The sequence below is a fragment of the Polypterus senegalus genome, chromosome 11 (assembly GCF_016835505.1).
Source record: "Polypterus senegalus isolate Bchr_013 chromosome 11, ASM1683550v1, whole genome shotgun sequence".
NCBI classification, from domain to species: Eukaryota; Metazoa; Chordata; class Cladistia; order Polypteriformes; family Polypteridae; genus Polypterus; species Polypterus senegalus.
The window spans coordinates 59,055,514-59,068,055 of record NC_053164.1 but is presented as its reverse complement, the minus strand read 5'-3'; the positions used below and the strand labels follow the sequence as shown (position 1 = coordinate 59,068,055).

Below are 12,542 nucleotides of genomic sequence, written 5' to 3'. Positions count from 1 at the left end.
ATATATTTATTAATCTGTCTATTTATGTATTTATTTATTTAAAGAGCTTCTATAAAAGGCCAAATCTACACCATGGACAAAAACAGTTCCATCTGTCTAAACATACCTTTTGTGTTCATGAAATTAGTTAAAAAGTGTGGTTATTCTTGTGGTTATGATGATATTTTTTTATCCACATTAGGAATTATTTCTGTTTAATTTGACAAACTAGGGGAGACAAGACTTTGGCAACTAATTTTTACCCTTATCTCATTCGAATGCTTTCTTAAGGTTGTCAGTGTTTCCATTTCAAACACTCTGCTTCTTAGCCTACTCTAAATACTCAGAACCATTACATGCTTTTTGATTCCATCTTAAATAGATAGACAGATAGATAGATAGATAGATAGATAGATAGATAGATAGATAGATAGATAGATAGATAGATAGATAGATAGATAGATACTTTATTAATCCATCCATCCATTATCCAACCCGCTATATCCTAACCACAGGGTCACGGGGTCTGCTGGAGCCAATCCAAGCCAACACAGGGCACAAGGCAGGAAACAAACCCCAGGCAGGGTGCCAGCCAACCGCAGTACTTTATTAATCCCAAGGGGAAATTCACATACTCCAGCAACAGAATACTGATAAAGAACAATATTAAATTAAAGATTGATAACAATGCAGGTATAAAAGACAGTAACTATGTATAGTGTTAACATTTACCCTCAGTCTGTCTGCCGAGCAGGACAGTGACAGCAGTCTGTCACTGAAGCTGCTCCTCTGTCTGGAGATGATACTGTTCAGTGGATGCAATGGAGTCTCCATGATTGGCAGGAGCCTGCTCAGCGCCCGTCACTCTGCCACGGATGTCAACCTGTCCAGCTTCATTCCTACAATAGAGCCTGCCTTCCTCACAAGTTTGTCCAGGTGTGAGGCGTCCCTCTTCTTTATGCTGCCTCCCCAGCACACCACCGTGTAGAAGAGGGCACTCGCCACAACTGTTTGATAGAAGATCTGCAGCATCTTATTGTAGATGTTGAAGGACGCCAGCCTTCTAAGGAAGTATAGTCGGCTCTGACCTTTCTTACACAGAGCATCAGTATTGGCAGTCCAGTCCAATTTATCATCCAGCTGCACTCCCAAGTATTTATATTTAAATGCACTCTGTACTAGGTGACTTGATGGACAGGTTGTTTTTTATGATAGTAACAGTGTCTTCAGTTCCTCGACCTTTAATTAAATCACATTTCTCCATCTACTTTTCTGTCTTCATATCTGTCTTTTACATTCTGCTTCTATAAAACACATCTTTTTAAGCTGTCTTATTCTGTGTGATAATTTTAGCTGTTAAATTTAAATGTAATTTTATTATCGTATTTATTCTGGTTTTATTGCACTGTAATATTTTGTTAATTTTATGTAGTGACTGTTATTATTAATGTGCTCGGTAAGGTGTCCTTGCGTGCTTGAGGCACCCATAAATAAAATAAATTATTATTATTATAAAACCATATCTATAAATAATGAGGCTTACTTTTGTCAAATTATGACCAGAACATTTTATCTTTATCACCATGGCATTAAACATTCAGACTTTTACTGTTAATTCTGAATTTGTGCATGTTCAGGTTTAGAGATAGATAGATAGATAGAGTACTTTACCTGCTTAATTTTCGCTAGTTCTAATTAAGTTTCTAATAGGGTTCTGTTTATACTTGACATGACTGTGTCGCAGCAAGGGTCCGCTAGGGAGCGTGTGACGGAAATTTTGTCATCAGTCCTTGCATTGGTGACCTCATGCCTCTTGAGTGTTGTAACTGCATGTCCTTGGGGGTGCCTGTGCGTGTTGACTACACATGTGCACGACAATAAAACATGCTGTTATTGGAGGAACAGTTGTGTGAAGTGTCGCTACATGCACCAACAGAATCCAACATTAAAAGCAGACAGCAATAGCCAGATGTCCACAGGATCATAATGAAAGATCACCCAGAATACGGGCGAAGATGAACATTTTGTGCAGGGAGAAATGGAAATACAGTATCTGTGACAATAATATGTAGATGATTTTCTTGGTTAGCTGTAAGTGTTATTTAGTCATTATTAAGGATTTTTTCTGTTTTATTTCAGTAATTTGTCATTTAGTCAACTATTGTAATTGTTTAAATCATTTAGTGTTAATTTTCATTTAAATACGACTTTTTCAATTTATTTTAGTAGTTTTGAAATAAAGTTAAAATAAAACCAAAACTGCCAAGTTCAAAATGCTAACCAAACACAAATTTGAATATATACATAAGAATTCTGTAGCCCTACATCTTTACCCACTCCTAGCACCAAAAATGAGTTTGTTTCATTGAATCCAAAATCTTGGATACTAGGATGGGCATATCACTATTGTCTTACCTGCGGTGGGTTGGCACCCTGCCCAGGATTGGTTCCTGCCTTGTGCCCTGTGTTGGCTGGGATTGGCTCCAGCAGACCCCCGTGACCCTGTATTCGGATTCAGCCGGTTGGAAAATGGATGGATGGACTATTGTCTTACATACCTTCCAAATATTGGCTTTACAACATATTTGATGTCTCATTATAACAACACCCCTGTTAACCCAAAACGGCTGCACTTGCAATACCCACAAATATAAATAAAATAACAAAAATTAATAATAAGAAGAAGGAAGTAACCAGAACGGACATGAATGTGTACATAACTCAAATAAAGATAATAAAATGTGTCAAAAATCATAACAGCTGGCACCATTTTACCCCTCTGAGGGTCAGATGAGAATGATGAATTCCCCAGAATAATGGGGCTCAGACAAACAAGGGCTGGCCAGACTTCTTGTGATTTATTTCCCAAAATGGAACTGCTAAAACACAAGACAAGTTCAAGAAGACCTTCCAAATTTAATACAGGTAATAAACAAAGACAGACAATCTACCATATAATAAAACACTAAAGTCTATGCGTGTGCTTGGTCTCTCAGTGCAATCTGATTGGTTAGTTTGGCTTTTGGTGACAGGAAGTGAGAGTGTAAGGATGCACAAAACTAGAGTAAAGGCACACTGAGAGTTGCCTTCAAAGACTAGAGGTATAAAAAAGATGCCAGGCACCTTGAATAGTAATGAAATACTCTGAAAAGAAGACTTTATGGGAACCCGATTGAGAGAGGAAGCACCAGGCAAGAGAGGCCGAGGATATCAAGAAAAGGTGCCATCAGTACATATAGGCCAAGAGATATCAAAATGTTTGAGTTTATTCTATCACCTGTCTTTGACGGGTACTGTGGATAGCAATTTTATATTTCAAAAGAAATCTTTTGAGACCTTTACTAATAAAAAATTAAAACTAATTATCAGTTAACAACGAACTATATTAACCAAAAGCAAAAGGAAAGACTAAAATATAAAAATCCTTAAAACTAAATAAATAAAATTAAAAAAAAAGCCAAATAATAGTAAATTAGCAAAATGGACTTCTGTTTCAAAATTTATAATAAAGTGTAAACACCAGAGAAATAATAAACAATTCATGGTAAGAAGGGTATTAAGACAACGGCCAGGAGAGCTTCTTAAATGGTTCTCTCAGGTGATCACCACAGCAGATTACAATCATTATAGTCTTAAAAAAGGGATTGAAATAATGACAAGGAAAAATATGAAATAAGCAGAAGTACATAAATGAGGATAAATAAAACAACACAAAATGTAAACCTAGGACAGGAAAGAAATAGGGATGAATATTATCAACAAAGAAAAAGGCAAAGAAAACGGCAAAACAGAACTGTAACCCTGACAAGATCATTCACAAAAGTGTCAGCCAGGTCACTCAGATTGGTTTCACTAAATGGGTCAACATCTTATAAAATCAGACACCCCTGTCTCGAGTATCACGATGCCATCTGTTCGCCAATATCAGCCGTTCTGTTTATGAGCTCCTTTCGCATCTTTTATTTGGTACGATGTGTAGTCAAACATCATATCAGATGGTAAGGGGCTTTTTAACAAGTGCAATGCCTTCAGCAGTATATCAGAACAAGGGTTTTTTTGTTATTCAAAGAGACCTGGGACAATTTAACCAGATGTCCACAATTAAAAAAACAGGTGTGTGTATCATATGGTGCAACGTAAAAAATATCACTCACCTAAGAATTGTCTGCTTTATTTAATAGCTTAACAAGTTGACTGCCAATTGCAAACTGAGATAATTTTCTGTTCCGTGTGCCCACTACCACTTAACTTGAATTTTAGAGAAAATACACATTTTTATTATGAGTCTTACTCAATAACAAAATGAATTTTATTAGTGTATTAAAATAACACCCTGATTTTACATTGACATCAGAAACAAATGTACCTATTGTCACTGTGGCAGTCAACATGTTAAGTACCAAATTTTGAGGTTGGGACATTGATATATTTTAAGTATTGTTACATTCAGTGGTGGTTCAGTGGTTTGCTCTGCAGTCTACAAATTCAATTAAGGCAGCCTGAATTATTATTTAGACATTTTTTAATATCCTGGTTTACTTCCAAACATGCAGATTTGGTTAATGAGCACCTTAAAATGGCCAGCTCAAAAGTGTTTGAGTGGGTCTTGCAATGCACTGGGATCTCAGCTAGGGTTGGCTTCTGCCTTCTCCCCAGCGCTACCACGATAGGCTCTGGCTGTCTGAAGCTCTTTAGTGTAAACTAGTTTTATTAATGGAATTTACAGTTTTTCTCAAATGCTAAAACACAAAAGCCAATCCTCTAAACCGAATGATCAGTTGTCTAAACACATTTACTAAATCTAGCCATCATTTTCCAATATCATAAACACATTTCACATGAAGACACAGTTCACAAAACACAATCCTCCATTCTCATAAATCTAAACACATTTTTCCTTGCTAAAACACAAGTTGCAAAAGAACTCTGCTCATATTCTCAAATGAAAGCTCATGTGATGCAAAATGCTTGCCACAGTCAACAATATTTGAACACAATGAACACACCTGGCGTCATTCATTACACACAACGACTCAAAATTGAAGACACTTGTTGCTAATGCTGTGACCACATGTAGAAAAGCAAGTTCAGAGTGCACAGTTTGCTGAAGATTCCAAACAAACACAACGGATGGAGGTAGAGTCAGGGGAAGAGGAATTCGAGTCAGAGGAGGGAGAAGAGCGGGCCATGGAAGAAGAGGAGCAGGCCAACAAGGAAGAGGAGTTCAAATCAGAGGAGGAAGAGGAGCAGGCCAACGAGGAAGAGGAGGAGGCCAACAAGGGAGAGGAGAAGGTCCAGGAGGGAGAGCAAGATAACCTCGCACCATCATTATGGACGAGATGCGAGCAACAGTCATTGACCATGTCATTGTCCATGGCATGACAATGGCTGAAGCAGGACTAAGAGTCCGTCCAAACCTGAGTAGGTTCACCGTGGCCACCATTATCAGGGCATTCAGACAACACAACAGGTATTGTACTCTATTGCTTTCTTTGTCACAATACAGTTTTACAAGCCTGTGAAAGTAGTCTATTGGTTTCAAATCAGTTGTTATTGTAAAACATGTCAATTGACAATACGTTTCTTTCTTTAGAGTTGAAAGAATGCCACATAGAGGTGGGAGGGTTGCTATATTTACAGCGGCACAAGAAACCCTCATTGTGGATATGGTTCGTGAGAACAACCTCATCAGACTCCGGGAGATCAGAGACAAAGTCATTGCCGATAATGTCAACTTTGAGAGCATTGATGATGTCAGCTTGGCCACAATAGACTGTGTTCTCCAGCGCCAAAAGATGTGGATGAAACAGGTCTATAAGGTTCCCTTTGAGTGCAACTCTGCACGACACAAAGACCTACGTTACGAGTATGTGCAAGTAAGTATACATCCAAGTTCACAGTACAGTTAGTTGACATACTGTGTTGCTCAGTGGCCTACATTACTTCTGGACAATACTGTGCTACCTCATTGACTGTTGCTCTGAACACCTGTGCACTTTCACATTTTCACAGAGGATATTACAGTTGGACGCGATGGTCAGACTTCATGAGTACCTCTTCCTGGATGAGGCTGGCTTCAACCTGCAGAAACGAAGGCAAAGAGGCCGTAACATCATTGGCAAAAGAGCCATCACTGAGGTTCCTGGCCAACAGGGGGGTAATATTACTCTTAGTGCGGCCATGGGTTCGGAGGGGCTTGTCCACCGGCATGCTGTCCTTGGGTCTTACAACACCCAACGTCTCCTCACCTTCCTAGAGGAGCTAAAAGACATCCTCCTGGACCGCCAACAACACCATCCTGGGCCCGCACATCACATTTATGTGATCATTTGGGACAATGTCCGCTTCCACAGAACAAACCAAATCAGAGAGTGGTTCACCACCAACAGTAACCACTTTTTAAACGTCTGTCTGCCACCCTACTCCCCTTTCCTGAACCCTATAGAGGAGTTCTTCTCATCGTGGAGATGGAAGGTTTATGACAGACAACCATACACTAGAGAGAACCTCCTAAGGGCAATGGAGCTGGCCTGTGTTTAACATCCCAGTGGAGGCCTTCCAAGGATGGATTCGCCATTCCAGGACGTTTTTCCCGCTGTGCCTGGCAAGAGACAATATAGCCTGCGATGTGGATGAGGTGATGTGGTCCAATGCAGCTCAGCGACATGATGCCGCACAGTTATTGTGGTGTGTGTGTGGTGTGAATAAAGTAAATAAAAAAACTTCACACCCTGATCATGTTTTCAAGAGTACTGTTGTGTGCAATAGATTCTGTTTTTGCATTGAGTTGTGTTACAGTAGTGTACATGCAGAATTTTCTATAGATTTATACTCTTCATATGAAACTCACAAATCTAAATGCCTAATCCTCTGCAGAGATCTAAGAAGATCCGTCACTGTAAAGTTTCTAAAAATATGCATTGGCAGTTATGAAACAAAGAACCTTCTCACAAATTGAGCATTGTGTTTTCAATTGTTTTGCTGCAGTGTGTAATGATGCGTATAGTGTTTACATTTTTGAAAGCTTCGAGCTGCTCTTTTGGTGTGAAAGTTTGAGTTTTGAAGTGAGAAGGTGTGGTTGTGTTTATGTAGCTTTAGAAAAGGGTGTTGTGTTTAGACATTGGGGAACATGGAGGAAACGTTTGTGAAATGTGTTTTAGCATTTGAGAAAAACTGTAATAAGATTATATGTTTGGTCCAATAGGCCAGGCTTTTTCATTGTAATTCTTTAGTATTATTCTTGAGTACATTTTTTATGAAGCCGATATGAATTTTTCATCTCTGTTTATGACACTTATTTCAAAATTTATAATAACGTGTAAATACCTAAGAAATAAGAAACATTTCATGGTAAGAAGGATATTAGGACAGTGAGGCAAGAGAGCTTCTTAAATAGTTCTCTCTGTTAGGTCAGTCTCTGTCTCAAATTGTCCCAATATCAGTGTGTAAGTAGCTGTGTTCATGTGTGTCTCGCAGTTAAATTTAGATTTGATTTCTGTTGCCCGTTGAAGGACTGGACAAACAGGGAAATGGAAACAGATGGTTGGATTAGGTTAAGTGAAACAGAGGGGGCTGAATATGTTGGCCTGGTCGAAATAATGTTGTATTCATGAACTTCTCAGGACCATGGACTTCCAGAAGTTTATTTACACCAGGATCTGGTTTTCTGGAGTTTTGGTTTCCTTTCCTCCAATGCCATTTGGCTATAGCTAATATGAAAAAAATGATAAACTAATAACTTTTTACATCAACCTTTCTAGAATACATTTGTAGCAGATTTAAGAACATTGAAGTTACTTTGCATATGTGCATGCATGTTTGGTTTTCTAACGGTAACATTATTATTATTTATACCATATAAGTATCTGTTTTTATGTTTAACTTTTTTTCTCACTCACTCACTCACTCACGCCAGCAAACACAGGCTAAGACACAGCTTTTTCACGTGTAAACTCTCTCTTTCTCTTACTTTTTCTGTTTTAAACTGGCACCTTTAAACATACTGTACATTGTCAACTCCTACACATTATTCTTAAAGGGCTAGGCTCACTTATTACACACAGTTCATGAAGAACACACAAGACAAGAACATTGAGACACTGATGCAGTGACATAAAATCACATTTCCTATCTCTGTTTGCATGCACAGATTTGCAGGCTTTGTGTTTTACATGTAAATGTGTTCACAAGTATTCCTCTGATTATAGTTTACTGATAAAATGGCTTATTTGAAGTCTATACCGCAAAAAGAATTTCATTCAGTGAGCTAACTCAACCAATGTATCTTTTGTAAGACTCTTTCAGCTGCATATATAGCATATGGAATGTACTGTTTGATTACATTGATTATTATAATTTTTACACAACTAACTCCTTGCTCTCCACCATCGTTATTCTTACAAAAGCACCTGTAGTGGTCCCTTTCACCGCCTTAGCTGTGTCTTCAGAAGAGAACTTGCTGTTTACATTTCTAGAAAAACAAATCACAAATGAAAGATCTGCTTTATTAATTTATTCATACTTACTGTGAATATTAGCTGCTGTAGGTACTGGTGTTTTTTAACTCCAAAGTCTGTCCAGTTATTAAACATGCCAAAGATACTGCATGATTACAAGTTAAGAAACTATCTACCATAAAACATATAAAACAAACCAGACACTTATTTTTTGACCATCCTTTATCCATTATCTGCTAGCACCCCAGATGAGGTGCTAGTCCACTGTAGTGCACACTCATGCTCATAAATGAATTCATGGGTACAGTGTTAAACCTAACATTCACATGTTTGGAATATGGAAGAATAACCCAAGTTGTAGAAACACCTGAAACAGACACAGGGAGGACATTCCTGGGAGGGTTGTGGGGTGCTGGGGACTAATCCAGCTGCATTGGGTTTATGGCAGAAACCAACTCTTGACAGCCAGTCAGTTCACTACAACACTTGTGCATACACCCGGACTCATCATATTATAAACATGTATTAAGTACAGTAATATTGAAATATTATAAGGGTGTCCATTTTATACAGTGTCATGCACGTGCACATGGGAGGCAGGCAAAGGGCTTGAATGAGGGTTTCCATGCCGGACCAGGGGTGGCGGAGTGCACTAACCCTTTCTCTGTTTCTCCTGCAGACCAGTTACGGGAAATTTCGGCTGGTCCTGATAAAGGCACTACTGCTTTGGGGCCCAACGACCGCACTTCCGGTTCTGGCCCCCCGATGATGTCACTTGTAGCACAGGACCCGATGGCCTCACTTCCAGTTCCAACCCTGATGACCTCACTTCCTCTGGCAGACTTTAAAACCACCATTTTGTCCCATATACATTAGTTCTGTCTTGAACTCAGTTTTGAAAATCAATTTCTTTGCTTCTTGCTGTGACCAACCTACAATATACAGGGGTGGCTACCCCAAACCTTGTGTGGCTTTTGGCTCCTTTATTCTGACAACAGTTAAAAATGTGTACTGACTTTTCTCACTGCTGCTCATGCATTTGTTGTTTTGCACAGCAGGTCTCATGCACCAATTAATGTCTTGTCATTGGAGCAGACAAGGTCACAATAATAACGCAGGCCACTGCTTGACATGACCTGACCTTCTTAGAAGTGTCTCCAAATGAATGTTAAATGAGCTGTGCATGTCAATCTGCACAACATATGACACTCAAAGCTACTGGAAGTACAGAGGATTGGAACAAAGGAAAACCTGGGAAATGTGTATGCTGCTAAAATATGAATGCTCTGCATTTGCTATCTGATTTTGTTATTTTGAAATACTGTTATTTACAGATTCAAAGAAATCAAACAAGCCTACATGTTCTGATACTATATTTAAGGCTTATAGGTTACAATAGTTCCTGAATAAACAAGCATTACATTTTCCACTGGTTGGTCAACTTGTGTTAAATTACCTCTCACACACTTGGATGAGCCGTGGCTCATGCAGTGGACATATTTTAGGTTTTAACCTACCTGTTAGCACACATGCCAATGGTATGAAGCGGTCATTGTCCACACTAGAGTGGATCTGTGGATAGTAGTGAACTTTGTAGTACAAATGTCAGTGTTATCTCTAACATGCAGTAGTAACTTTGACTCCTAGACTGTAGTACACATAACACAATGAATAGACTGAGTTTAAGGCTGTGATTCAGTCACTCTTCTAGGTTACTGCTCTGTACACTACTCGCTCATCTGCCTCCAGTTTACAATGCTCACTAAACCAAATCCCAGTATTGTGGCTCTTTAGGTTGCAGTCTAAGCTGGATTCATTTGTCAGTAGTTTGGTTTCTGGTTTTGCAGTGCTCATTGAAACTGTTTCATGAATTGTTGCTTACTCACTAGCCAGGCTTTGTGGCCTGTGGTCCACCAGCAAGTTAGAGTTTTTATGCTGTGGCGTAGCTGTCATGCTGGCTGTATCCATTGATGCTGGTCATCTTTGCAGGCAGGTTTTCAGGTTGTGACTTAATTAATAGTCTTTGCTCTTCTACTATAGGCCCAAGTGTCAGACTTGACAACTGCTTCCTAGTCTGAGCATCTAGGTCATGGGGGCACTTAATACCTTGTATCCCTGCCAATACTTTAGACTGAAGCACTTAGTTGTGGCTCACTAACTCACTTTGTTTCACTCAATTCTGAGTCTCGGCACCTTCGTTTCTGCCCACAACAACGTCTGGATTTTTTAGTCTGTTGCCTTTTAGATTCTGGGTAGTATACCACATTCTTGCTTTTTACTAAATTTATGAACCACAGTTCCTAACCACTTGTGAGATTCAGTTCCTGAGTTGTATCAATTTAGTTTTCGAACTGAGGCCTGTCCAATAGCCTTGGCTGGCCATGACAGTCTTTTTCTTTTTTCACCCCTGAAACACACTGATGGGTATCAGATGTGCCATGGCTATTCGTGCAAATGGTAAAATCTGGATCTGCTTAGATTTCTTTTCTGTTTCCAGAATTGTACAATATGAGGCAGGCCTTCAATAGCAAACTGGTTTGATATATATATATATATATATATATATATATATATATATATATATATATATATATATATATATATGTTGTGTCTTTAACCTTCTTTTGTTTTCATGGTGTAAACAATATTTAACCTTTTTACATATATATGAAACTTATACTAGTGGGGTACAATTTTTTCAACATACATAAAACACAGAAATACAAAGAGAAGAGGGAGAGGAAAGAACTCTAACATTCTCTTCGCAGTGCACATACAAAATGAATATTTGGGATGGAAAAACAATAGCTCACCATCTGTCGAAGGCATGTAGATTTAGGGAAAGAGCCAACATCTAGTTTAATTATGATATGTGTGAGAGGCCTGTTAGCTGCAGCCTGCTTTTCTTTAAACTCTGACAAAAGTTTACTACTCTCTGAGGAGCCTGAATCGTGCCCAATGTCTTTCAAGTCAGATGAGGCTAAGTGAGAAATTTCATCACGTCCATAATCAAAGCATGACTTGCTTCAGAGGAACATGAGCTCAATGGATTATTGGCTTGCTCCCTGTGACTAATTTCTAAAAATACACTTTCATGATATGGACCGAGTAGAGTACTGAACTGCTTCAAAATGGATGTAGACTGACGTTTGTTGGATTTTACTTGTGTACTGTGTGAGGGACGGCCGGCATTTCAGGCTGGACAGGACGTCCCTCAACTGGAAAAAACAGCCTTTACAGGACACTACATCCCCCAGAACGCTAGACGGCAGCTCCCCGGATAGAAATGGCTCCTCGGATTCCGGCAGGGGAGCATGGGACATGGAGTCTGTCTCTTCAGCCCTGTTGGGTGTCGTGGGTGCCACCAGGGGGAGCTTACCAAGAACCCGGGGACTTTTATGATTACGCCACCCTGGAAGTACATCACGAGGACGGAAGCCCGCAGTACTTCCGGGGTATTTGATGAAGGAATTTGTGGAGTTGACCCGGAGAAGAAATACTTCCGGCTCATAGACTTTAAAAGGACTGTGGGAAACCCCAGCAGACAGAGCTGGAGTTGGGTGGTAGAGGACAGAGCTGCTGGGAGTGGAGGGTTGTATTGATTATTGTTTTTATTGTATTGATCAGAAGAATTGTGGATTGTGGTGCTTTGGACAAAGTATTTGAAGAATATTGTTATTAAAATCTTGTGCTTTTACACATGTGTCTGGGACGTCTGTCTGACGGGTTCAATGGGGCAACAGCACCTCTAGTGTCCACAACTGTAAAAACTGATCAACAAAATATACCAGCTTACACTTAACATGTCTGATGCATCAGCCTACCTTATCTTCCAGAAGAGGTGCAAATCCAAGTGTTTACATGAGCATGATGCAGGAAGGCTCTAATAACGAAGCACACTATTTAGACAGCATATAAAATAAAGAAGATGTCTCCCACCCTTGTTCTCCTGAGTAGACTGGTACAGTAGGAAGAGGACCTCAAAAGGAACAACATGAAGATAACAGGTGGGGAGTTAGAAAGATAGAAAGTGAAGGAGGACAGTTTTATTTGTGGAGCCCCAACAATCTATTATCAATACAATTTAATCTAGTTTATGGTCACAGG

At 39.3% G+C, this 12,542-nt stretch overlaps 1 protein-coding gene across 4 annotated transcripts in view; it reads right to left on the bottom strand.

The window, feature by feature from the left end:
- The window catches only part of LOC120539037 (epidermal growth factor-like protein 8), a 53,108-nt gene that overhangs the window by 13,922 nt on the left and 26,644 nt on the right, over positions 1 to 12,542 (bottom strand). The window lies entirely within an intron of this gene.